Consider the following 26,101-nt stretch of genomic DNA (forward strand, 5'->3'; position numbering starts at 1 on the left):
TCCTGCCTTTACATATACTCTATATCACCTCAAAATGTTGCACAGCCTTCATAAATTTCTAATACAGATAAAATTAAATACAACATCAAAACCATAAAAAAGTAAAATTAACCTGGCTGGAAAATCCTATGCCTGTCTTGCTATTATTATTACTGACACACTTGCTGCAGTATTTGAGGGCTAAAAGGAAAAATATATATTGTTAAAGTGTGTATTATGTTCCCTCCCATGTCTTGCCTGCTGTGTTGATTTTGAATTCATTAAAAGAGCTTATTTTACATCAAATCCCTCTCATATTATTCCCCTACGTTCAATGAACCCCAAGAGGCAGCAGACTATATACATGGAATTCCTGTAACTGTATATTTAGTAAATTTAGTGGAGCTGAGTTTATCCAATTAACTCGGTTTTTGGACTTGAGTAATCACATACAGTAAAGGAAATAAAACTATTCAGTTGGCTATTTGTGATTAAGGGTCTCATGCAGAAACAATTATAGTTTTGATCAGGAAAATACCCTAAAAAAAACCCTTTTGTTCTTTCAGGGGTTTTTAAAAATGATTTTTCCATGGCACATCACATATTGTTTTGAATAAAAAAAACAGCAGCTGCACATTTTTAAAAACCTACATTATTTTAAAATGCATTAAAAAATAAAAGAAAAAAACCCAGCTCACTTACCAGAAAGTTTCCTTTCCCACCATCTTGGAGGAGTCCTCCAACCTCCGTGCCCCTCCCCTCTGGAAAATCCAGGAAGTAACACTGGCGACCCCTCTAGCCATTTCCTGCAGCTCTATGGTACTTGGTCATTTTTTTCCTTATAACATGAGGTAAACGCGGCGCGGGGGAGGGGGTGGGGGGTGGGGGGTGTGAGGGAAGGTCCGTTTTGTTGTTTTAACGTTTTAATGTCTTCAGGGAAAGTACTGAGGCAGAGAGAGGGAATTTAGGCAGGGTGTCTCTTTTCTCTTGCCCCGGTTAGGATTCCTGAAGCAAATCCCCTGGGCTTTCAACATGAAGCCAGAAAATGATGGGGACTTTTTTAAGAGGCGGAGGGACGCGGGGAGAAAATGGTTAGAAATCCGTGCTTGTCCCGCTGAGGTCGGTGCGCCTGGTCACCCTAAAACACTGGGCGTGTGATATGTGGGGGTGCAATTTAAGAAGGCTGCGGGCGGGGGGGGGGGGCAATATAGTACATTGAGAGCCTAGTCAAACGTGAAGCGTATTATAGTTAGTTCTCGGTTTGAATGTTAAATCAACAGGGGATTTAATTATTGTGGGATTTCTAAGGAAAACCATCTTTTTGAAGTGGGAATCAGATTTTGAATTTTGAGAAGGTGTCCTGAGCAACTTCATAAATCATTGCAGAGAAACGTATCTGCCAATTCATAGCCATGCTAGTCGTTGACCAAATAAATATCACTGGTTGCTTTCCTTGTGATATTCCAGCCATCTATACAACATATAATGCATACCTGTATTTTATCTTTCTCCCTTCTCTCATCTTCTTGCATATTACTCTCAAGCCATAATTCCTTCAGTTTACTTTTTTTCCCCCTCGAACACTAAATATAATCCTTACTCCTCTAAAAGTACTAATTGTACAGCTAATTTTAATTTTTTAAAGTTTAATTTCTATGAATGGAAGCCATATACAGCCCACTAGGTATATGCTAGGTATTGGAACTAAACCGCAGCCAAGTCTTCGTCTGTGTGGTTAGTGCAACAGATTCCAAACTGATTTGAGTTATAACATGACTTTTTTTTTTCAATCTAAGCATGCACACCAGATCATTTAAGCTATTTACTGCTTTGGCTGCAGACCAGTGTATGTATTATTAATTTTAGCTGCTATTGAACTTTCCAGCCCAGGATTTGGGAGAAAAAATAAAAACTAAAATGTTTCATATATATCTCATTTGATCAATTAATTACTGCAGTTAAATCATCAACTTTGCTTTTGCTTTTGCTGCTGTAAGCACACTTGCAAACCAATCTCTGTAAACATGTCCTCCAGACACAGGAGTTGTTTTAATGTGCTGCCTTTGATAACAATGAGGAAATCTTTATTCCTCACAAGATTGGAATCAGATAGATTCCTCTCACTCTTCAACAGGGCTGGGTTTTCCTGCCAGTTCTAACCTCTTCTAGAGAAGAGGTTCCACAAATCTACAGTGCCATTTAGAACCAGTTCCAGCTCCCTCCCCCTCCCCCATCCGCCCATCATCAAGATGAAGAGCGAGAGGAGGAATTCTGGGAGTTATAATCCACAAGTCTTAAAGATGTCACATATGAACACCCCTGGGGTTTTTTTCTAAAAGGGTAGGGGTGTAAGGATCTTGCAACTTGACAGCTTTAAGACTTGCACACTGCAATGCCAGAGTTCCTGAGCCAACATGACTGGAGGAGGAATTCTGGGAGTTGAAGTCCACAAGTCTTAAAGCTGTCAAGTTTGAACATCCCTGGGGGTTTTTTCCTAAAGGGTTAGGGGTGCAAGGGTCTTGTAACTTGACAGCTTTAAGACTTGCTTGCTTCAAATGCCAGAGTTTCTGAGCCAACATTTTGATTGCTAAGCAAGAGCGTTGATAAGTGAGTTTCACCACATTTTACAAGTTGGCCATGCCCACCCAGTCACATGATGGGCAAGCCACTCCCATCCAGTCACATGGCCAGCAAGCCACTTCCACCCAGTCACATGGCCAACAAGCCACTCCCACAAAGCAGGCCACACCTATACAAGAGATTCTAAAAAATGTTGAAACCCACCAATGCTCTTCAACCTTATTTTTCCTGATCATATGATAAAACAGAAAATTGAATCAAAAACACAGGAGACCTCTGCAGAAGATCAAAGCTTCTGATACTGTTTTATGAAGTTTTTCTTCTTCTTTTGCAAGAAGTTTCTAAGTATAAAGGAAATAAACCAAGTCAGGAGTTACCAGAACTTGAAGCTTTTGCTACAAAGGTGTTGCTTTAAGCTTTGCTAAAGGAATCCATACTCCTTTCAAAATTTAGTAAATGTTTCTTTGAAGTCAGTCTGTCCGTCTGTCTTTCTATCTTTCTATCTATCTCTCTATCTCTCTATCTATGGATATGAAAAATCATTTAATGTTCAGGCTGGAGTCATTGAACATGAAAGGTTGGGAATAAATTGGGCTGATAATTTGATGAAAATCTAATTTCTGCCTAAAGAGAAGTCATCCTCTTCATCACAACCACAACATTAAACAAGGGGTTTGCTGGTATTACTTTCTAACCAGGAAATTATACATCCCCAGCCTTTGAAACGCCCATCTGGAATCTAAATAACAACTTCAGGTGGCCTATTTATGAAAACTTTACTGAGGTCAGGTGTCAAAAACATTAATAATTTCTCAAAGTTTTTTTTAAAATCCTGAATAAATTAACTGAATAATGAAATTTAATTATTGACAAGGCAGCTAATGAACTGAAAAATTAAAAAAGTCAGAAAACCATGATCTTTAAAAGAATTTAAAAAATAGCAAAATAAGGTAAAAATGGATAAACACAATATGACAGACAAATATGTTCTCAGTTTAATTGCTATTATTTACCAAATGTAAGGACTACAAATGGACATAGGGATCCATGGACCACCTGGAAAGTTGGGAGAAGAAGAACATCCCCCCCTCTTTCCTGTAGATGGAGGCTCCTCCTAGAGTTTGGGGGACACATAATGGGATCTTATATAAGGAACTGAGTGTTTTAGCAAATTCTTACTCAATTATTTCTTTTTGAGTGTAGGGGAGGTTGGGAGTGAGCCAAAGTCCAAAACAATCTCTGCTTATGTCCTCCACCTCCAGTATGGGGTGTTTTGTAAACTTCACACCTAATTGCTAACTCTGATCAAAGAACAGATGATTGAAGAAGAATTGACATCTTTGAACTGTGGTACTGGCCTAAATTATTGCATCTACCACGCACAGCCAGAGCAGCCAACAGACATACATCATTAGAAGCCAAAATCACAATGACTTTGGTCATGTCATGCAGTCAATGATGCTGGGAACGGTTAGTGGGATAAGAAGGAGGGGCAAGCAAAGAACATGCTGAGTGCCTTGATAACATCAAAACAGATACAAAGATGAACACCTAATAACTGAAAGAAGCTGTGCTTGATACGGTAACATGGACAGCACTTGCCTACAAAGCCATGAAGAGGGTGATGGAAGGGTTAAAACAACAAGTGCTAACTCTAATCACTATCAAGTTATAAGAGTTATTCAGCCCTTGTTTTCCCTGGCAGAGACATGTTTGATGAGTTACATAATTATGATTTAGAATAGGTTGGCAAATGGTCTTTGACCATTTTATAATGACCTGTTTGCTTCTTTTGCAGTGTTTCAGGCACCCTTTGAATAGAATAGGCCAAGGTCGGCTGGCGACTCCTCGGGGGAGGGCCTTCTCTGTGGCTGCTCCGGCCCTCTGGAACCATCTCCCTGTGGAGATCCGGACCCTGACTGCCCTCCCGGCCTTCCGCAAAGCAGTTAAGACCTGGCTGTTCCGGCAGGCCTGGGGCTGTTGAACTGTCCAGCCCCATTCGAGGTTACGGCTGTTGTAGAATTTTAAATTGTTATTTTTATTTTATTTTTTTTGTATCCCCTCCCTTTTTATTGTTAGCCGCTCCGAGTCTCTCGGGAATAGGGCGGCATACAAACTTAATCAAATCAAAATCAAAATCAGAGTGGCCATGAGATATTACCACCATTTTTTTAGGATATGTGTGGATTTTTATAGATTTCACTTTTTCTTTGTGTATTAGCTCAATTTTATTTCCGTTGCATTTTGCAAAATATTAACAATTTCCACTTTCTCTTCTTCCTCTGTCAAAATTGAATATCCAACTGTTCTCTTCATTAAATGTGCTGCAGGCAAGAAACCGTCTTTCATACCTGAAGAAAAAACTAGTATAATTTCCCAATGACTAACTAATGAGAGTGTGAGGATCCCTAAACTAATGTAAGGAGGAGGGCGGCCTTTCAAGGGAGTCCTGAAGCTTTTAATTTTCAGTTGAGAGATTTTCTCTCGTTAACATTTTATCATCAAAAAATTTGTGTGTTTAGTATGGCAATTGAAAATTTTGTCACTTGACAAATAGGTAACGCAACCAATTTATATTGACAGACTTCCTAGGAGTAGAATTACTCAAATTAACTCTGTCTTGATCGTTGGGTCTTTACAATGCAAGTATTAAGTGTCCTGTGTCACTTTCTGAAATTTAACAACCTAAATCAATAGTTATTAACTGGGATGCCTGTCCATAGAGCCTCTCCTGGCTACCTTTTCTTGATTTCCTTTCTGTAGAAAAAACAAAACAACAATAATTTTGAATGTATGCAAGAAAAAATCATTGAAGCTTGCAGCATATTTGGAAAATGCCATCTGCTGTTCATTTTTAAATAAACTAAATTCATTTTAAATAAAATATAATTTACTCTACATAGATTAACATGATGGGAACATGTTTATATTTTGCATTTTGCACTTTTATGAGTGCAGAATATTTTTTGAAATATAGTACTCACAATTCAATATTGCACACTTAAAAGTATCTGCATGAAGATCATTTCGGTATAGCTGTCAATTCAAAAATTGCTGGAGATTCATTCAGTCAGTCAGTCATTTTCATTCCTGGACAAAATCTACTTTTATGGTTGCTAAGATTCAACACCAATGTAAGGCCAAGTATGTGTACATACACATATACATATGAATGTAAATACACACTCACACATATACAGATGCACACATAAATGCATACACACAAGTTTTCATTTGCTATTTCAGTGATAACAGCAATTCCGGTATAAATGAGCATATATTAGTAAGGAATTGGATAAGGAATGTACAAAGAGATCTAGCCTTAGCTCTAATCCAGTCACAATCACTAAAACAAAACATCCAATTGGGACAAGGCACTTGAGAATGATTTTGTTCATGACTTGGGTTAGACATCTTAAATTGCTTTGCTACAGAAGGTATGATTTTTATCCATTTGAAGACACAATGACAATTCATTTAGATTAATTTATAACGCAGTTTCTTTTCTTCCTTTCCCCTCTTTGATTATCTTCAACTGATCGTGCCATCTGCAAGTTGATGTTGCTTTAAGTCTCATGGCATTACCTGGTGTTGACTAATTCACTTTAAATAGCACACCTGTTTGAAAATCATTTGTACTCATAACCACAAGCATTATACTTGAATATTTGAAGTGGTTCTTGAGGGCCATACATAGGAAGGAGAGAATTGTAAGAAATAATTGTAGGGAAAATTGCTTTTTTGCTAATTATTCCTCTCGAGTCTCACTTCCATGCTTAAAAAATAAGATTTATCTTTTATATGAGTATTAAGCCCGCATAAACCCCTTTCTTCTGACATTCCCAATTTTATAGAGTATCTTTAGTAGCCTAGCAATTCAAATGCAATGGGACGGAGGGGTTCTGCAGTAGCTAGGAGGCCAAGAAATATTCTTAATAGTGAAATCATTTGGTGTTTATTTTAGAAGTGTTGGTTTTAGTGAGGATGCCCAACATGCTTGGAATGCTTACATCTCAAATTCAGCTAATCGTTTCAGCAATTAGAAAGCAACCACCCTTTAGGAATAATGGATGGTCAAACTAAGCCTTTTCCAATCCATGCCCATTTTGTAGCTATTCATCCTTTAAACATTTCATCTTCTTTCTACATTTATGTAGTTTCAGCATTCATGGATAACAAGTAATATACATTTCGGTACATCATGTGGAACATATTTTATCACAAAATAGACATTTGTGAAATTATTTTATTACAAAATAATTGCATCATCATAAAATGCAGAGAAGTAAACTATTCCAAAATGCCTCTTTGTACATAAAGGATAGATCAAATCTATTTACAGTGAATTGACAAAGAATAAATCCTTCAGGAATGTTTTATAAGCAACTATAGCTGCCAGTTTAGCTATCGCATAGGAGACAAACCTGTTCATGTAAAGGATCTTTGAGATAAAGTCTGTGAAAGCAGTTTTGCATCTCTGAGTCTGGGGATGTCACCTGTGACATTTATGGTGGGAGTGCTGAGGAGGCCTAGAGGTGTAGCTTTTGCCTCCCAATCAGGAGGCTATGAATTCCATCCTAGGGAGACGGCCGATATTTCTCTCTCTGGGCACCATGAGAATATATCTGCTGAACAAAACTCTGCATTGGTGACAGGAAGGGCATCCGGCCATTAAAACACTCTGCTAGCTCCATTCAGTTGCCCAGACTCCACCCCAATGCAAGGGATTATTATGTGGTCATCAAAAGAAGGTGATGATTTGTGACGTTTATGTTAAATCATAGTAAACTACTATTATCGGAAAAAATAACAATTCCTATTTCATCACAACTCAGGTCTTTTAAAAGAAAAGGTTTTTGGCTTAATTTCATTTCTAAAATACTTTTTCTTTTTTTCTCCCAACAATCTTTAAATTCTTCCAAGAAAGTTCTGACATCTACTTTCTTTGACTTTCATTGCCTCACTTCTTAAAGTTATCTTCATCAGGACCTTTTTTTAATTCCCAGTGGGGCAGCTCCAGCTCCGAATCCCTTTTGTAAGTCTAAAAAAAATTATCCACACCAGTTTACTGATTTATTTGTATATCTTTATTTTAAATCTTTATCTAATCTCATCCATAAATCCATTATTTCCATCTCTTTGTTTTAGGTTACATTTTTAAATCCACCTGTAGGTCAATTTCAGTTTTATTCAATAGAGATTGTTCTTCAACACCTTCTGATTCCACTATAGGGTTAAAGAAGCTCAAACAATTCCTTCTAGTTCCATCCCTTGTCCAATCTTCAAAATCATATTAGTTCCAAGTATAAACAAGAGAAAGGTTCCTTTCAATTAACTTCAAAGTCTTAAATCAAGTCCATTTAAGTTTAAAATATTTTAAAGCCCATCCTAATCATATGCAATTACCCTTTTGCTGTATATTCTGAAAAACAAATTCTTATAAAACTTTAAACTTGAAATTGTCTTTCTTAAGAGCTGTGGTGACACAATGGTTAGAGTGCAGTACTGCAGGCTACCTCTGCTGATCAGCAGTTTGGCAGTTCGTGTCTCACCAGGGTCAAGGTTGACTCAGCCTTCCATCCTTCTGAGGTAGGTAAAATGAGGACCCTGTAAACTGCTTAGAGAGAGCTGTAAAACACTGTGAAGCGGTATATAAGTGCTATTGCTATTGCTATTAGTGAATGGAAGGAGAACTCACCCAGGGAATAAAATTGGATTAGCACTTCTGAAAGTTTTCAATATTTAACAAGCAGTTTAAAAAAAGGAAACCCCCAAATGATGAAGAGTTTAGTCAAAGCTACATTAAAGGCTCTGATCTGGAGAGACCCCCATGACTCCTAGCTATTTGCAAGAGACTGTAAAAATGAGAGGCGGGGAGGGAGGGAGGGAGGGAGGGGGGGAGGGGCTGCCTGGAGTACATATGGGTATTTTCAAGATTTCTCCTTAGTCTGGAGAGAACGTTGGGCAGAGTTCAGATGCCTTTCAGCTGTAAGAAGTTCTGCTTTTCCATGGGACATCACTTTGACATGCCCCACTGGAAGCATCCTCAATCTTGCGAAAGATTGACTACATTGAAGACTAGATTTTATTCTTTTCTTTCAGGAGATTATCTTGAATAACTTTTATTAACCAAAATGCAGAGCTGTTTTGGTCTAATATTTGGCTGCTGCAACTGTTTCTAAATTGCATTAATAAAATAACTGCTTATCACAGTACAGAGAAACCACATGTAGTGGATTCAGGATGCTAGTGGGGAAGGAAAAAGGAGCAGAATCCGACTAAGGAGTTTATGAAAATAAAGTTATTTATCTTCTCCAAAACCTGAATTTGAAATCTGAACAATCTTTTATTGTTCTTGCTAGCTTAAAACCCCTTGGAGAGTTGCCAAGACAGTCTCCAGTCAAGACTTTCTTGTTCTCAAATATATATTTAGTGTCAAGATGATATATTGAAGCCACAGACTATATTTGCGATTTTCAGTAGCAGGCTATACAATTTAAGCTGGAGAGGTAGTCTTTAGTTTCTCCTATTTCTGCTCAACCCCTACTCCCACCCACCCCAAAAAACCATGACCAACCACAATTTGGTGCAAAACTCAAAAATAAGAAATTTCAGACTAGGGCATTCATTTTCAGGACTATAACTTTGAATAGAACTCATAGGCCTTCTCCATCAAAAGCCATTACTGAAGCCAATTAACACAAGCCTTTAATCCTCCTATAGTAGTTCTGTCTCTCTCACAAAGTGTATGACACATCCTCGCTTTCTATTTTCTCTTAATATTCTGTTTCTTCTTTCCCCTATATTGATTTTATAAGTGTTCTGTAATTAATTAATCTGAGAAAATTCAGAAGTATGACTTGGGGCTTAATTAACACACTGAACAGTGTGAAAATACAGTTATTTCAAATAGAATCATAAATTGGCCCAGCCTCACTTTACTGGAAGCATTTAGCTAGGCTGCACATCTGTGCGGCTCTGTCAGTCATTTTGCTGACCCAACAAATTTGTCCCCTTTATTCATAAGATGATTTGCCATTTTACCCCAAGGCATTTTGCTGGCAGTACAGTTCCCATGCAACCATTTCCAACATAGGCAAGCCGTTCAGAGGCAAAAAGCAACTTATCTCTCAGCAATCACTGAAATGTTTAGATAGTTATGAAAGCATTCTCTTTAACAAGAAGGAATAACTGCACAGTTCAGGGCCATGCTGAATTTAAACAACAAAGATCTTGTTCTCCCCTCTAAAAAATGAATGAATCAATCTGAATGGTTTATCGCAACCCTAAAATCACCCACTTCTGTTTGTATAACATTTCCTAATACAGCAACTTTGGTAAACATTTTTCTTAATGTTTATGCCAATATGTGGCCCTAATATAATGCATTTTCTAATCAAAACAGCAACATTACAAATATTTATAGTATATATTAATACAAAGTTCATATGGATGTATTCATAAAAATGCATGTAAATCTGTACAAATACTTTTTAAAGGGAGGAGGAATTTACAACATCTTATACATTCCTTAAGCTGAAAACCAGGCAGTAAATTAAACATACACTTTTATGACATTAAAAGAATTCATATCAGTAATATAAATATACCTCTTATAGGCTTTGTACCAAAATATTAATTCTAAGAGGGGACACACCGGCTACTATATATAGCTGGGTCTACGGACGCATCCCCCCACCTGGAGAATTATGAAAGAAAATCTCTCCAAATCATTTATTCAGCTCTGGGAGAGAACAACCTCTGGGTAACCACAAGACTAAAAAAATAATGACCTCATTAGTAGCATCTGAGCAAAGAGGAAATAATAAGGGCAAGAATATTTTCCGGGAGGCCACAATGAATATAATATATGAAGACATGGAACAAATGCAGTCTGCGCTGTGAGTCAGCAGCAAACTAGAAGATCATTTTAAATAATTATTATGCCCTTTCTCCATTATCACTTGGATCCCCTGCAATTAGAATAGAACAGAGTGAAAAGGGTAGTCCCCCTTCTTTTTTTCTCTGGCATATTTTCATTTCTTTTTCGTCATCTCTAATCTCCTGGCTGGAAATTTTGTTTCTCACAAGAACTCTTGGCTGGCATAAAACAAGGCATATATCAGAAGGCAAAATTCAGCTTAGGACCACCAAGTGGTTGTATGTTATATAGAAATAGAACTAGTTATGTTAAAGGGCAAAAGGGGTCCACTTGAAAGTATCTTAATTCAGCTATTAGACAGCTGCCCCAAATGCATGCAAATGTTTGTCTTTCGTTGCACTATTATTTCTTCAACCATTTGCAACTTTCTTTGTTTCCCATGCTTCAGATAAGCCAAGAAGCTTATTTTGAGGTTGGAAAGCTGAAGAGTGAAAGACAAATTTGGAATAGACAATACCACTACTTCCCTTGCCACCTTTTGCTGAGGTCAATCTGCAAAACTGAGGGGAAAAAATAAGCCTTTTCCTCATGGAAACATTTGAGAAATCAAAGAGCTGCACACTGTTAGTAAATAGGATATAAAGACTTTTTAATAAGTCTTTTCTTTCAGAAACATTATTTTGTCTTTTATTGGTTAATTGATTATTTGATAACATTGCATTTGAATCTGTTTTTCCTTTTGCTCATAAAAGAGGCTTCCAGTGGCAAGTAAGTAAGGAGACTTCAGACCATTGCAGGGATTCTTGTGAACTTAGGAAAAATACTTGCTCACCTGTCTCTTACCTCACAACCAGAACAGGTGCAGAAATCCTACATCGTATCCAAGCTAATTTCAGTACTGCTACTTCCTTCTTTGAGAAAAGATGCAAATTGAATGGGGACGTTAAATCAATGAATATAGTTGAAGGAAAATGTTGCCATGTAAATCTGAAGTTATTTCAAGTTATGATTTCATAATTAATAAAGCAATTCATTTCCATTTTATAATTCTACAGAGTTCACCCAGATTGATTCAAATGATCTTTTTTGTTTGTTTGAATTCTCTCAAGTCTGGAAAATCCATTCCTGAAAAACCCATGTTTCAAAATCCTGATTTGGTGGAAAAAATGATCGAGCATCTTCAAAAGGGACAATATAGGCATATCAGCCAGTACCTAATAGTACATAACCAGGGCAGCGTAACTTCTGTGTAGCCTCGGAAGTGGAAATAACTAGGAATGCAAAAACAGGCACCAAGGAGGAAAAAGCTGAAACGTAACATGATGATACAGAGGAAGACGAGGGCATCCGTGTAGCCTGGCTCAGGGTACACGGCATCCCCTGATCACATGCAGGGAACGTGTGACAAGAAACTAACTTGACCCTTGACTCTGGGGAACATCATCAAGAGAGTTTGGGTGGATGGGAGCCATCAGTGGGATATATTGGGTACTGTCAGTCATGAGGTTTGAGTGTTTGTCTATTTTTGGCCACATTGTAAGATGAGAGCAATGTTTTAATTTCCAGACTATTTGTGGATGTTAGTCAGGGGCATTTTTTTAAAAAAATCCAAAAACAATATTTTAGCTCTAAACTACATTTAATGAAATACACCTTTTTCTAAAATTATGCAGAACATGAGCATATTCTAAAAAGCAGTAATTCAAACAAAAACATAATGAAATTCGATTCACTTCCTCATGTAGTACAGAGCACAAGGGTCTTATAAATTGATGGATTTAGCAAAAAAAGACAAGCTTTTTATAAACATGTGCTGGAACTACTATCTCATGATTCATGATGTAAATGAAATACAGGCAGTCCGATCACAATTGAGCCCAATTTTTTGTTGTTAGGTGGATATTTGTTTAAGTGAATTTTGCCCAATTTTATGAACTTTTATGAACTTTCTTGCCACAGTTATTAAGTGAATCACTGCAGCTGGTAAGTTAGTAACCCAGTTTTTAAATGAATCTGACTTCCCCACTGATTTTGTTCAGTGGGAGATTAGCTGTATATATAAACAAAGTCAAGCAAAATCAAGTTCCACTCTATGAAATGATTGGACCAAAATTGGTTTAACTCCCACAACCAAAATCGGTGGTTATTCCTGGTCTATAACTCAGTGAATATCTTAGCTAAATAAATCAGTGTTTTATTTTTTCTTCAAGACGACTCTTTCTTTCTGCATGTGTATCCCTATTGAATTGGGCCATCAACAAGAGTCTTCATTCATCAACTTTAGCTAAGCTCTTTGAGGCATTGTTGGAAAATGTTCTATCATACCAAAAGTTAGTATTAATTATCATTAGAACTGGGAGAAATTAATTCATGTTCAGTGCATTTGCACAAGGATTTACATTTAGTAGGGAAAAAATAGAAATGTGGTACATAAAGAGAATTTTTTTAATTGTTTTTCCCTTTTGCATTTACCAGCTTTACAACTTTAAGCCCTGGCTTTACTTTAGCTAAGATCTTCACAACTTGATTCTTTTTTTTTTTGGGGGGGGGGGGGTTAATGGAATCTCATGGATGTGGAATTTTAAGAATAGGCAACCCAAAAAACTTTTACTGTTAACTGCAGTATTTCTCAATTCATATTTATTTGTTACAAATAACTTTTCCTAGGTAAATTATGTCCTAACAGTAAATTGGATGAATCATTGTCCAAATATTCCCCACTTTATAATATTTATCAATACTTAGCTGTGGGTGTCTACGGAGATTCTCAGTCATCCAGGTCATGGTGGTCCAACTTAGTTGTGAGATAACCATTTTCCAGGTTTAAGGCATTTCCCAAGATAGTCTGATTGCAGCTGAATTCCATTGTCCAATCATGGGTGCCACAATAAGGAGCACATTCACCGGCTGGGCTCATCCAAAAGAGAGATGGTCAGAATATGGAGGTAAGTAGAAAAACACCCCTACGGTTTAGTAGAAGCATCTCAGACAACAGAAAACCAAAGAAAGACAATGAAATGATTCATATGTATCTGAAGGGACGCCATGCAGGCATTTATCTTGTAATGAATGGATTTTTTAAAATCAAATGATGGGCCTTGCAAGGAGTCAGATTTTCAATCCAAGATCAGTGACCTGGGAGGAAGAAGTTTCTATCAGTAATTTGATTTAAAAGGTCAGAGAAGAATGACAAAAAATACATTATCTGCATTTGACTAGATGATCTCCAAAAGCTCTTATTCTATCTTTGATTGCAATATTCAAGTATGTTCTTCAGGATTATATTTCATAAGGTGTCTCAACATTTAGTTTTTAATGAAAAAACATATAACTATTTCCTACTTCCATTTCTTTCTTCATCTATCCTCACCCACATCAGTCAGGTGTGTTTTCAATGCTGATTAGTACCTTAATTACAGATGATAATACTTGGACAAATCAAAGTTTATTTTAGATCAGGATCCTTATTTATCCTTTTGAAAATAATGAGGCTCCATCAAGCAGCGTGTATGTTTGGGAGGTTATTTTTCTTTAAAACCATTCCTATTATTTTATTTTAAAAATAGTTTATGAAAGTAAATGGAAAAATGAATGTACATAATTTTAAGGGTTACTAAGAAGTTCAGTGTAGGAGATATATATCCAATTATAGTTTGTGATATGTGTGATATATAAATGCAGCTATTTTGAACTGTAAATAAAACATTATGAATCTCATTCAAGAGAGGAATCTTTATTCCTTAATTGGAATGTAAATGTAAGCAAAATGATCATTGACATTAAGATTTGCTCCCCGAGTTGTAGTGTTTCCCCCTTTAAGAGCACAGTATATCCCCCTAATACCAATTTGAAGTAATTGGATATTCTCAAACTCAGCACAGCTATTTGAGTGTGAGGTTAAGTAGGGAGCTATTTCCTTAAAAATATAATGTTTGGGAAGTTTGTTCAAGAAAATATGCTTTTCGTTAAATAGAAGAGAAAGTAAGTAAAGTAACTCAAACACTCATGGCTAAATTGGAGAACATGAAAAATCAAGACGAGTGATACATTTACCACCAAAGATATGGCAGGATACTTTAAATCAGTAATGGTATACTGGCCTACCATTGGTTTATTTATAATGCTTTAACTGACCATTTAGCCTTAATCTGAGTATGGTTCTCATTCAAATTTCATTCAGCTCATCCTGTAACAGCCAGACTGAACCCAGAGAGTAAAATTTAGGGGCTTCAATTTCCTCTCTCAAAAGCCATTTGGGTCTCAATTCCTGAGCTCTGCCTTTTGTCTGGATGTGCTGGTTTGGTAGTTTCTGCTGCGACCACCTACAGCTATGATGGTGAACCTATGGGATGTGTGCCAGAAGAGGCAGGCAGCACCCTCTCTGTAGGCATGCAAACCGCCACACCCCAGTTGAGTCCTGCTGTGCATGCATGCACACCTCCAGCCAGTCAGCACCACCACCTCTATGTCCCTCAGGCTGAACCTTTTTAACATTATTAAGGACAATATAAGGTTCCGAGTTTCATTTAAACCTACAATTCACTCTGTACAAGCACGTACACAGAACACAAAGTCATTGGCTGCATATCTGATGTGAACAGGACATGCTGTTAAAATTAAAACAAGTAATCTTACAAAATACTTCTGTCAAGATGTGTTACCTATGCCTTAGGATGACTAAAGTCTCCGTGTTTAATTTTCAGGAGGTGTCATCATTTTCTTGAGATATTTTTTTTAATCTCACAAGCTGCGAAGATTCCTGCCCTCTTCCCAACTTTCCTCACTCTCCTTGCTCCTTTCGACCTAGAGCTCAAACGGTAACTTTCAAAAGAACAACAGCAACAAAAATCCTCCACCTGAAAAGGAAGAAAAGGTTGGAGTTTCTTCTTCTTCTTCTACATGTTAAAATATGTGCTTGAGGGAAAATGAGGACGATGCTGAAGCCCCACCTTCCCATTTGTCCTGAGTGACAGATGACTTGCAAGAATGAAGATGGGCTGGGGGTTGCCTGCCCATTCTCTACACAGTCCCAAATGGCTATGTGCTTATACAATGGATAAACATGCACAAGGGTAACAGGCACCAACTTTTGATCCCAATTATCAGAGTCTCATGGACTTTCTTTCCTTTAATATAGGGGTCCCAAACCTGTGAGCTCAATACTGGGCTGTTGCCTGTTGCCAGGGCCTTGTGAGAGCTGGCCAGTGTGTGTGTGTGTGTGTGTGTGTGTGTGTGTGTGTGTGTGCATGTGTATGCAAACCCCTCACTTGTGCTAGCATTGCCATGAGTGCCACATGGCATGGCTGCTATCATCATGCACAGACACACACACATTCTAGTGTCACTATGAGTGCCGCATGGGCTCTACTGTTGCCACTCTGTTTGTGTTGTGCCCATGCTCGTGGTCCTGTTCACACACGTGCATGCACACGTGAAGGAGCCCGTCCCTCCCCCCTCTGGGCCACCAACCCAGAAAGGTTGGCAAACTCTGCTTGAGTAAATAAATAATCATTCTATATTTTGGTCACTTTCATTATCAGTCACAGGAGGGTTAAATCAATGTTTGTGGTGTAGTTATATTTATAACATAATTCTCTAGGTCTTCTTTGTGTTGCCAAACAATGATTCCATACCCAATGAGCTATGAGGGCCAACAAGGAATTATAAAAGTTTATTCCGCCTCAAACATTGGAGCAGGAACAAAATGGTGATAGTACTTACAAATAAGTATGGCACCTGGCATGCGGGGGCTGCATTCACTAGGAATGGGCTTTGGAGGATATAATTCAAGGTCCAGGTTATCTTTAAGACTGATTGCCTCATAGAGGATACGGCTCCTCACGGCATTCAAGGAGAGAGATCCTGTTGAGTTTCCCTCTTATTAGGATGGTTGACAGAAGAAGATACGGTGGAAGCAGCACCGACTGTAGAAGTTTCCGTGCCTTAGAACAGCTTGGGACACAAGCCAGTTGCTCTGGAGAGCCTTTGGCAATAGGATAGGGAAAAAAGTTGTCTGAATGTTGCAGCAGTTATAGTAAATAGTTAATATTTATTGTAAGACTATTTTTATTGTTAATATTCACAATTATTGTATTATTACATATAATTGTTACTACGCATATCAATAGAGGAAGTTTGGCCCTACAAACATGTATCCAACTGTATATGTTGGCAATATTTGCCAAAGCTGGGCCAGGATGAAATTCAGAAGCAAAACCTCTACAAATGCTTAGTCTGCTGGGAAAATCTGGGTAGATTTGTCACTGCTTTGACGTTAAACAGTTATGAAATGTAGAGCATTTGGGGGTATCTTTTAAGGCATTCAGATGTAAACTATAATAGATTAATTTAAGGTACTTAAGCAATTTGCTAGACGTTGTATAAATTACAGGCTTCAAAAAATACGTACGTGATGCTCCCTCGGTAGATTTTGTCAGATCCATCATTGGAGCACTTCCTCTTTGCTTTATGCAACCTTCTCTTGAGGATATACAATGAAAGGCTCAAGTGCTGTTTTCCAACTATTTCCTAAAGCAAATAATATATTTACAATTGCATTGCAGTAAATAATATCAAGGATTTGGTGCGTAAACTTGCTTCCCGTGCACACTATTTCTGTAACAAAGACAAAGATAATGGATCAGAATTTTTTACATTTTGGCACAATTTTTACCTTCCAACTGTTATGGTTAGCTAACCATGAATAATTTCTAAAAATCATGCAAAAGAAGGGATTACTATCAGATTTGCCCTTAAGTACTAAAGGCAAATAAGTTATAACATAAGGAGGTATAGTATATCCTCATGTCTAAAATTGTCAGTGGGTATTTTGAAAGATCGCATGCATTACGTTTCCTACACCCCTTTGTCAGATATTACCTCTGTAAATTTCACCCAAAATATTTAGGCAATAGCTAAGCTCTTTCAAAACCCTTTATCTTCTGTGAAATCTAGATTTAAAAACTTTCATTTTCAAAGTACAAAAATGATACAATATGAGTAACTGCATTGGCAGCCATTTTCTGCTAGGCTGGGGGTACCCTAAAGTTTTGGAGAAATGGGCATATTAGAAAAGTCCAGGCCGTCATTCAGAGAGAGTCCATTCATAAAAGGATTAACAGGATGAAGTCGAATAGGCCAGAAACCTATTGCAAAACCAGAATAATTGCAAGAATTGCTATTTGGACCTATAGTTCTCCCTTTCTTTTTGTCTTCTCAATCCCAGTTAAAAATCAGCTCAACTGGTTGGTTGGTTTGTCTGTTTTCTCTTTCTTTCAGAATAATTCTACCCTAATTCTTGTGTGTGTGTGTGTGTGTGTGTGTGCGTGTGTGTGTTGTATTTGTGCTGATAAATAAATAAAGGGAGACTAGTATAGATCTATTTCAAGCTATTTAGCTCTCATCAGCTAGCCATCTGCCTAAGATGTAATATAGCACAGGTTCGAATCCCAGTAAGGGTATGGCTGGCTGGTGGGTGGGCAGAGCCTCCTGCAGCCACCGCTACTGGTTTGCCCAAACCAGGGAGAACCAGCTGACTACCATTCTAAACGAGGGTTCTGTGTACCCTGCAATCAGGGTTAAATTCTTGCAACTCAGACTAAAGATGATTCTCTTTTGGGTAAGGAGGGATCGTTTCCATCTGTGTGAGGATTAGACCCCAGCCAGTTGTTCAAAAATAAAAAAGCCAGGCTGACCATTGCAAAAAGGCAGACTAACCCACTCAATGGAGGAAGCTAAGTAGGGAAGGAAGGAAGGAGAAAGGTGAATGATGTATCTTGAATTCTGTTTCTATTATATAGAATGTTTCGTTGACATTTTTTTTTATGGCTTCTTTGATAAATATCGCTTAGCGGGAGTGTTTGGAACTTTTTTGAGTTCCTGCCTACGTATTTCTGTTCTGCCTGCAGTGAGACACCTGACCTGATCATGGATCGACCTCCTTCTCTCCTAATAGATGGAGAAATCTGAAGCATCTGACTGGCTTTGGAGATATCTGAGGCCAGAATGGATTTAGGCTACAATTTAATATCTGTTTTATTTCTGAACTTAGTGGAATTTTATTCTGAGGATGCGCAAGGCTACTGTTATTGTTGTTTGACTATTAACCAGAACAGCTACCTTTTAATCCTTTAGTGTTTTGATATGTTGTAGGTTAGATTCATCTTTAAATAACAATCTGCTTTAAATCTTATTTCTATAAAATGACAGAGGGGAAAAAAAAGACTTAGAGGCAGATATTACAAAATCCCATACATAGAAAGAGTTCGCTATTGTAGAATCAATGAATCTTTTTTTTTTAAGTTCCCTTTTATATGAGCAAATCGGAAACCCAAGAAATAACTCAACCTGTTCAAACTTTGAAAGGATGATCCCAATAATTTTATTTTCACTGAATCCTGAAGGATAGAAAATCCAAACATTTCACCACAAATTGTAAGGTTTTCTCTGAAGCCACGTAAAAAGCTCAATTGCCCTACAGATAAAAACTGTCAGTAGGCTTTGCAAGGTGAAACTGATATCTTTAGCTCCACTATAATATGGAATGCCCAGAAGTTATTTCCATCTTCTATTTCATCTTTTCTTATTCATTCATACGTGTATCTAAGAATTGTAAAGTAAGAAATATATACCATTTTTACCCATTAGGAACACAAAACAAAAATCTCTCCCTTCCCCCACTCTGTAAAGTCTTTCCACCCAAAAGATTGATAATGTGCCTATGTTCATTAAGTGGAGACCTCATTTACATATGAACAATTTTCCTTTCCTTAGGAAATTCTAATAATTAAAAAGAATACCTCATTAGCCACACTGATTAATTTCTTTGACAATAACTTGTATCAAATTAACCAGAATATAAGAAAAAATGCTTTAAAGTTGTAATTTATATTATCTACTTTGACTAGCCATAAATTTCCAAATGCAATCTTGAACAATGTGCGGTTTCTGATCTTAAACTACTGTATATCATGGATGCATGCTAATTGTTTCCTTAAAAATAAGTCCTGGCTAAATAAAATATTACATTACTACATGCCAAGACATATAAAAACAACTATGTAACAACAAAATTCTTGGGTAGAATACATGTCATAGTAATATCACAGATGAAGTTGAAGGCTTAAATCTACTAAAATATGATTTCTGGTCATTGGCCATAACAAAGGACTGACTTTTGTACTAAAATATGCTTTAATGTTGCAATCATAGAGTTTTAAAAAATGGATAAATATAGCCTTAGAAAGGTTCATCTTGCACCTACTTTTCCTAGACAGATTTTCCTGTTTTAATAGGACAATCTTATCCCTAGCGGCTGACTCTTGGTTCATTGGTCATAGTCCAGCAGCATACTAATGTAATCTTACTGATTATCCTTGATTATATGTCAATATATTGATGTCATTTCATGTGTTTATTTATAGTAATTGTTCCTTACTAGCTGGATTTTTCCATTATTCATTATTAACCACACCAATATTGTTTTTTTAGAAACTGAAAGTTGGTAAGCATTCTCTTTCTCTCTCTCCCTCTCCCTCTCCCCCTAACCTACCCATACCCTATCCATACTCTACCCCTACCCCTACCCTACATCCATCCATCCATCCATCCATCCATCCATCCATCCACCTACCTACCTACTGACCGACCGACCGACCGACCTACCTACCATATTTTTGGAGTATAAGATGCTCTGGAGTATAAGACACACCTTAGTTTTTGGAGAGGAAAAACATCTGCCTACCAGCATCCATGGTATTCAGCTGACACATGACAACAAGGTCAGCCAATGAATAGGCATAGCAACTAAGTCAGCCAATGAGGGCTATTTGGACTCTGAAATTTGCTGTTTGAGCAAGGAGACAGGAAGGAGCCTGGCTTAGTTGAGAACTGAAAGTGAAACTGCTTGTGTTTTGCTTGTATTTACTGCTACCTTGAAAAACCTGCTTTTGGTAATGTATTGCATATTATTATGATTATTATTATTTTGAATCCCGCTGAATCAGTTATTGTGCTTTCTGAATGTGATTGTTGTTGCAAACTCTGACCAGCCAGGTCAGCTTCAGCACTTATTGCAGCCTGAGTTAGCACAGATGATTGGCGGGTGGATCGGACTGCCACAATATCCCCAATCAGCTGTTTCAGGCCGCAAGGATTGCCACAGACCATCGCTGCCTCCATGACTCACGTTTTTGGCCTCTGATGGGGGTGGGTGGGACTACATTCGGTATATAAGACACACCCAAATTTTCACTCTCTTTGGGGGGGGGGAAGGTGCATCTTATACTCCACAAATATGATTATGATAGGTAGGTAGGTAGGTAGGCAGGCAGGCAGGCAGGCAGGCAGGCAGGCAGATATGAAACGCTATGGAATGAAAAAAATGCTATAGAAAAATTAGCAGTATGGTCTTAGCTGCCTGGGAGTTCCTGATGCGAATGTCTCGACATCTAGAAGGCAGCAAATTGGCAAGACTAGTTATTTGGTTTAAGTCAAGTGGCTAGATGAAGATTTAGAACAAGCAGCGGGATAATCCTATAGATGAAGAAATAAAAAGCATATTGTGAGAACAGAAAAATGACTCTGCAATAATCAGAAGAAATCTAACTCTATTCAGGTAGCTAAACTGGCAAAATTAAGACTTAGAATTGAGATATTTTTACCACCCTTAGTTAACCCTAGACTTTCTAAATATAAAGGATAGGCATATCAGCCAAGAAGTAATGCATTTTTTTGACTTCAGAATTAGAGTCAGAATTATTTTTTCCATTTAGAGTACAGTTTAAAAAAATCAAGATGACAGTGTGATAATAGTGTGATAAGTTCTGCTAGGTTTTTATGTCTGTTTGTAATCAATGCACATTAAAAATAGGCAGAGATTTAGTTACACTATTGAGGCTGCGTGTTAGCTGTTTTTACCACGTCGTATGGATTTCCGCAGGTATAGTGAATTTTTTAAAAACTGATTTTAGCTATGCTTCCTTCTTATTATCTTTTATCTTTAAATTGTTTGGATTATCCTTTCTTATTCCTTTTATGTGTTCTATATAATGCGGTTACCCTGAAAGAGATTAGTGTGATGGGAATGTATGTGTGAATGAAATGAATATCCTTTAAAATGGTTTTTTTCAGACTGTTTCAACTGAAAAGGGTTCCATGAGGGTCTGCGGATACTTTTTAAAAGTCAGCTGAAGACATTTTCCTCTTTGCTTTTAATAAGAGGTTCTTGGGGTTTAGGTGCTCTAGCCTGAGAAAGTTTGAAAATCCTCATTTTAGGGAACATTATGTTGCAAAGTTTCAGCTAGATTCCTTTAAGGATTTCACAGTTATTATATACAGTATATTTGAAATATTCCCTGTGTATCTCCTTCAACATAGGTATAGCCAGGATAAAAATACAAGCACATTTTTTTCCAAATTATCCAAAAAAGACCTTGCAGAAAAGTTGTGCATAACCAATTCATAAAGTCTGTGACCAAGCCTTAAAATAGATATTTTCAAATACTGTTTATAAAACTCCCAATAGTGTGTGTATACCAACTTCTTCTTTTTTAAATAATTCTTCATGAGCATAGTAAAAACTAGTTAAATTGGAAGTCAATAAAAAATAAAAATTCAACGGATATGGGACAAGGGAATGAAAAATAAACAAACTCTTATGAAAGAAGTGGCCTCCAACCCTCACACCAATCACAAGTTAATATAATAGGTTTTCACCTTCTTTTAAATTTACAAATTAAAAAAAAAAAGTCTTCCCATAGTCTTGTTGGAAGAAACGTCCTTCTGGGTTCGGCTCCAAGTGGGGGAAAAGGACACTGGAGACATGGAGGCTGCTTGGAAAGATGGTTTATTTGTGGACAGGACCACGTGGCTTGAGCCCTGAGCGGAAAAGGGGGATCAGATGCTTCAATGTTGGTGGAGAAGAAGAGAAGGGAGGACTGAGATGCTGAGTCCCTGGTTTTATGCCCTCTCTGGCCTTTGATCTTGAGCTTGCATTCTGATTGGTTATCAGACTCCCATGGGGTCATGCAGGGGCAAAACTCTAGGCTGCGTTTTGAATCCAGGTTTGGTTGAGTTCTCAGATGCCATGTGGGGAGTTGGGTAAAGGGCCAATATTATCATGCCTTAATTCCATCCCCACGAAGCTGAAGGGGAGAACTCTTTATTATGTAAAGGGCCTGGCTTGGCCTTCTTACTAGCCCATTGACAAAGTGGGTGGGGGCAGGAAGCTACAGGGAGCTATTCCTTCTTTATAAAACATGTTTCTTCCTTTTCACATCCAAAGAAATATTCTGCCTTTTCAATATTTCCTAGGTTATTTCATTTTTCTGGGAGAGGGCTGGGTGATAACTTCCTACAGCCTAACCTTTATCTATGCATAATCCACAAATCATAATAATTTAAGAGTTACAGATCTATCAAACAGCTAGTTTATTCCTGATCAAATAATCCAACTTTGCATTCCTTCTTTTACTCATCACAATCTTGATTTTTAAATTGTTCCAATAACATTGCAGGTTTCAATTTTTCATTGACACTTGAAGAAGATTGAAGAGTCTTCAAAGCTATTTTATCCTATCCTATCTTATTTTATAAATCTGATGAAGAGCCATCATTGTGGATTTCATGTTACAGGTGTTCTATTTCTATTTTTTCTATTTGTCTTTTGTATTTCCATTTTGTTAATTTCAGTTGTGTTGGTTTCCATGCCTTGAAATTCTATAATATTTGTGTCAGATAACAGTTTTTTTTAAAAAAAAGATCCTCACTACCTTCAAAAAGTTTAATCACTGAAATCTATATCATCCTAGTTATTAATATTTTAGTCCCTTTTTTGAAATGTTATTTCAGATGAGTAACAGTTATGGCCAGCTTAGTCATTTTATACCTTTCCTGCCTGGCCCTCCAGTTCCCTCTAGTGCCCATTTGCAACTTTCATCAACCTTCAGTTGCTAATATGGGTTTAGTTGTGTTTTAGTCATTTCCCACTTGTATAATATTTTATGATTCTTTATCAAATCTTAGAGTAAAAAATAATCAATACCTCAAATCTCTTTGGTTTCCTAGTCCATTTAAAAGTTTCTTAAATAAAAAAAAAACTTTTCTTTTGCCAAATGTATATTATTTTGAGTTCTGAAATCTGTATTTAAAATTCCTTAAATCCAAAGAAGCTAAAATATACCAGGTATCAAATTATGCTTGCTGTTTTGAAGGTCTTCAATGTCCATGAGGTGGTTAAATTGAGCATTTCCGGATGCCACTAGAACATGAGTTTAGCTGGCCTGATGACTTTGTTAAAGGCTCCCCCGTTGCCTAGAGCAAAGATGGCCTCTTCCTCAGCTCTTGGTGCTTCCTATGGGAAGCCCCTGTTTTATGGTTCCCTCAAATGAGAAGGTGCCATTCAAAGGGCTCATGGATAATCTCACGCTCTCTCCCTTCTCCAGAGAGGATCTGAAGGCCTGGTCCACTCACCAATCCTTTGCTTCTCACAGCAGTCCCTGCCTCCATTGTTCGGAGATATTATCAGTCAGCCATAACTCACCCAGAAATTTTCCACCACTTGTTTCTCTGGGCTAGTAAACTTGTTGGCACAACCCATTGTCATTGTCTTCTAGGAATAACACTTCAAATCCTGGGTGAAAAATATTTTTTAAAAATAGTCTCAGAATTGATGTGTGTCATTATTTTGCATATAGTACAATACACTTTAATATAAAGAAATATTTTATATGTATAATCTATAATCAGTCCTATTCACACAAAGAAGAAATTCACACATAGAAGATAAGCAAATAGCATTAAAAAAAAGAACAGTTAGGTGAATGGAACATGAATGGAACAATAATGGAATAGAAAGCTAAGAATCTGAAGAGCTGTGAACAGGAACCACTAGGGATCATACTGCACACCAGACTCAAGAATAGGTAAAAATAAATAGGTATGGATTTTCAAAAGGGAAAAAGTAAAATTGTCTACACCTATTCACAGCAATAGAGTTAATGTATCTGTCTTCAGATGAGCCCACCTAAATAGTTTATAGAAGAATAGTCAGGAAACTGTTTGTTTGTTTGTTTGTTTGTTAAATTTTGTATGCCGCCCACTCTCAAAAGAGACTCAGGGCGGCTGTGAAGCAAGTCTCTCTAAAAATTACCCTGACCTGATTACTGGTGACTTATACAGACATCTCTATTCAGCTTTCTTGGCAATAATCTGAAAGTTCTTTGATCCATTAGATGTTTATTTCCCAGCCTAACTGAATGCCTTAGATTTCCTGTGGTTTGTCAGCCAAGAACTAACTGATCCAACCTGATTTACTTTTTCTCAAGATCAATCAAGGTCAGCAAGATCCTACTACCTGTTGTGATCTTTGGAAGGCTAGTCATGCAGCTGGTGGTTAATTAGCCTCTTCTTTAAAAACCTTGTATTTGTATTAACATCTTGTACTGAAAGTTGCTATTAAAAAAAATGAACCAAAAGCAAAGAGTGAGATATTGACAGGACTTACCTCAAGATTTGTGGTATTTCTGAATCTCAGATACCATTGTTGGACCTAGTAGAAAAATGTTAAGGCAAGTCCATAGATGGCTCATGAAAATGAAAAGGACTTTATGACTTTTGCCCCACCAGGTAGGCAGTCAATCACTTTTTCAGAATTGCTTACTTGCTGCAACCCCAAGAATGCAGATATAGAATGTTGTCAAGCATCTGAAAGCCACCATGTATGAGCCGGGGCGGTGCAGTGGTTAGAGTGCAGAACTGCAGGCTACTTCTGCTGACTGATGAGAAAATGAGGCCCCAGATTGTTGTGGGCAATATGCTGACTCTGTAAATTGCTTAGAGAGGGCTGTAAAAGCACCGTGAAGTGGTATTTAAGTGCTATTGCTATCAGCAAACTACACCTAATTTTTCTTGTTGTAACCTACATGCTAAACCCAAAGTTTCACCCAGAGTCTTTGGTCTGGAATCCTAAATTAATACATTAAACAGCAGAGAACCAGCTATTCAAGCTTTTTTCTTTCCAATGCAATCAAACACTCTAAAAAGGAAAATGCCTAAATCATGTTTACAGTACGCTGTTGCTTGCAGCTGATGAGGAAAAAAAAAGAGAAAAAATGAACCTTGTATTAACTTGCTGGGAAAATTAGCACATGAAGTAGACCTCAATCAAATCTTCTTGTGGTAGAGTGATTAATGGTTTTCCATATAAGAATGTTTATGTATTGCATGACTCAGAATCCTTTGAATCAAAATAATATACCTGAATTTAAGGGTTGTAAAAGTGTTAATTAAAATGGGAACGGGAGGGAATAGGAAAGATAATATTTACAGTGAAGTGGGTTTTCGTTTGTCTATTATTTGTTTAAAATCTCTTAATTTTGCTCCATTTTGCTTCCAAACTGGTTTACACATAGATACATAAATACATCTTTCTATCCCTTTAAGGTTAAGGATTACATTAGTGTACAATTTATCCTAAAAATAATTCTGAGCCAAGTTTCAGGCTCTTCCTTCTACAGCATATATTCATTTTAATATGAAGTTACTTAATGTAACCCATTTTTGCAAAATGTTTTTCCCCTCAAAGTGTATACTCTTTCTCCTAACACATGCCATTTTCCATCAATCTTTTTGGGATGCAACACAGCATTCATAGAACATTGC

This window comes from Thamnophis sirtalis, unplaced genomic scaffold, assembly GCF_051295495.1.
Source record: "Thamnophis sirtalis isolate CommonGarterSnake01/CBP01778 unplaced genomic scaffold, rThaSir2_p1.2 scaffold_2, whole genome shotgun sequence".
Classification (NCBI taxonomy): domain Eukaryota; kingdom Metazoa; phylum Chordata; class Lepidosauria; order Squamata; family Natricidae; genus Thamnophis; species Thamnophis sirtalis.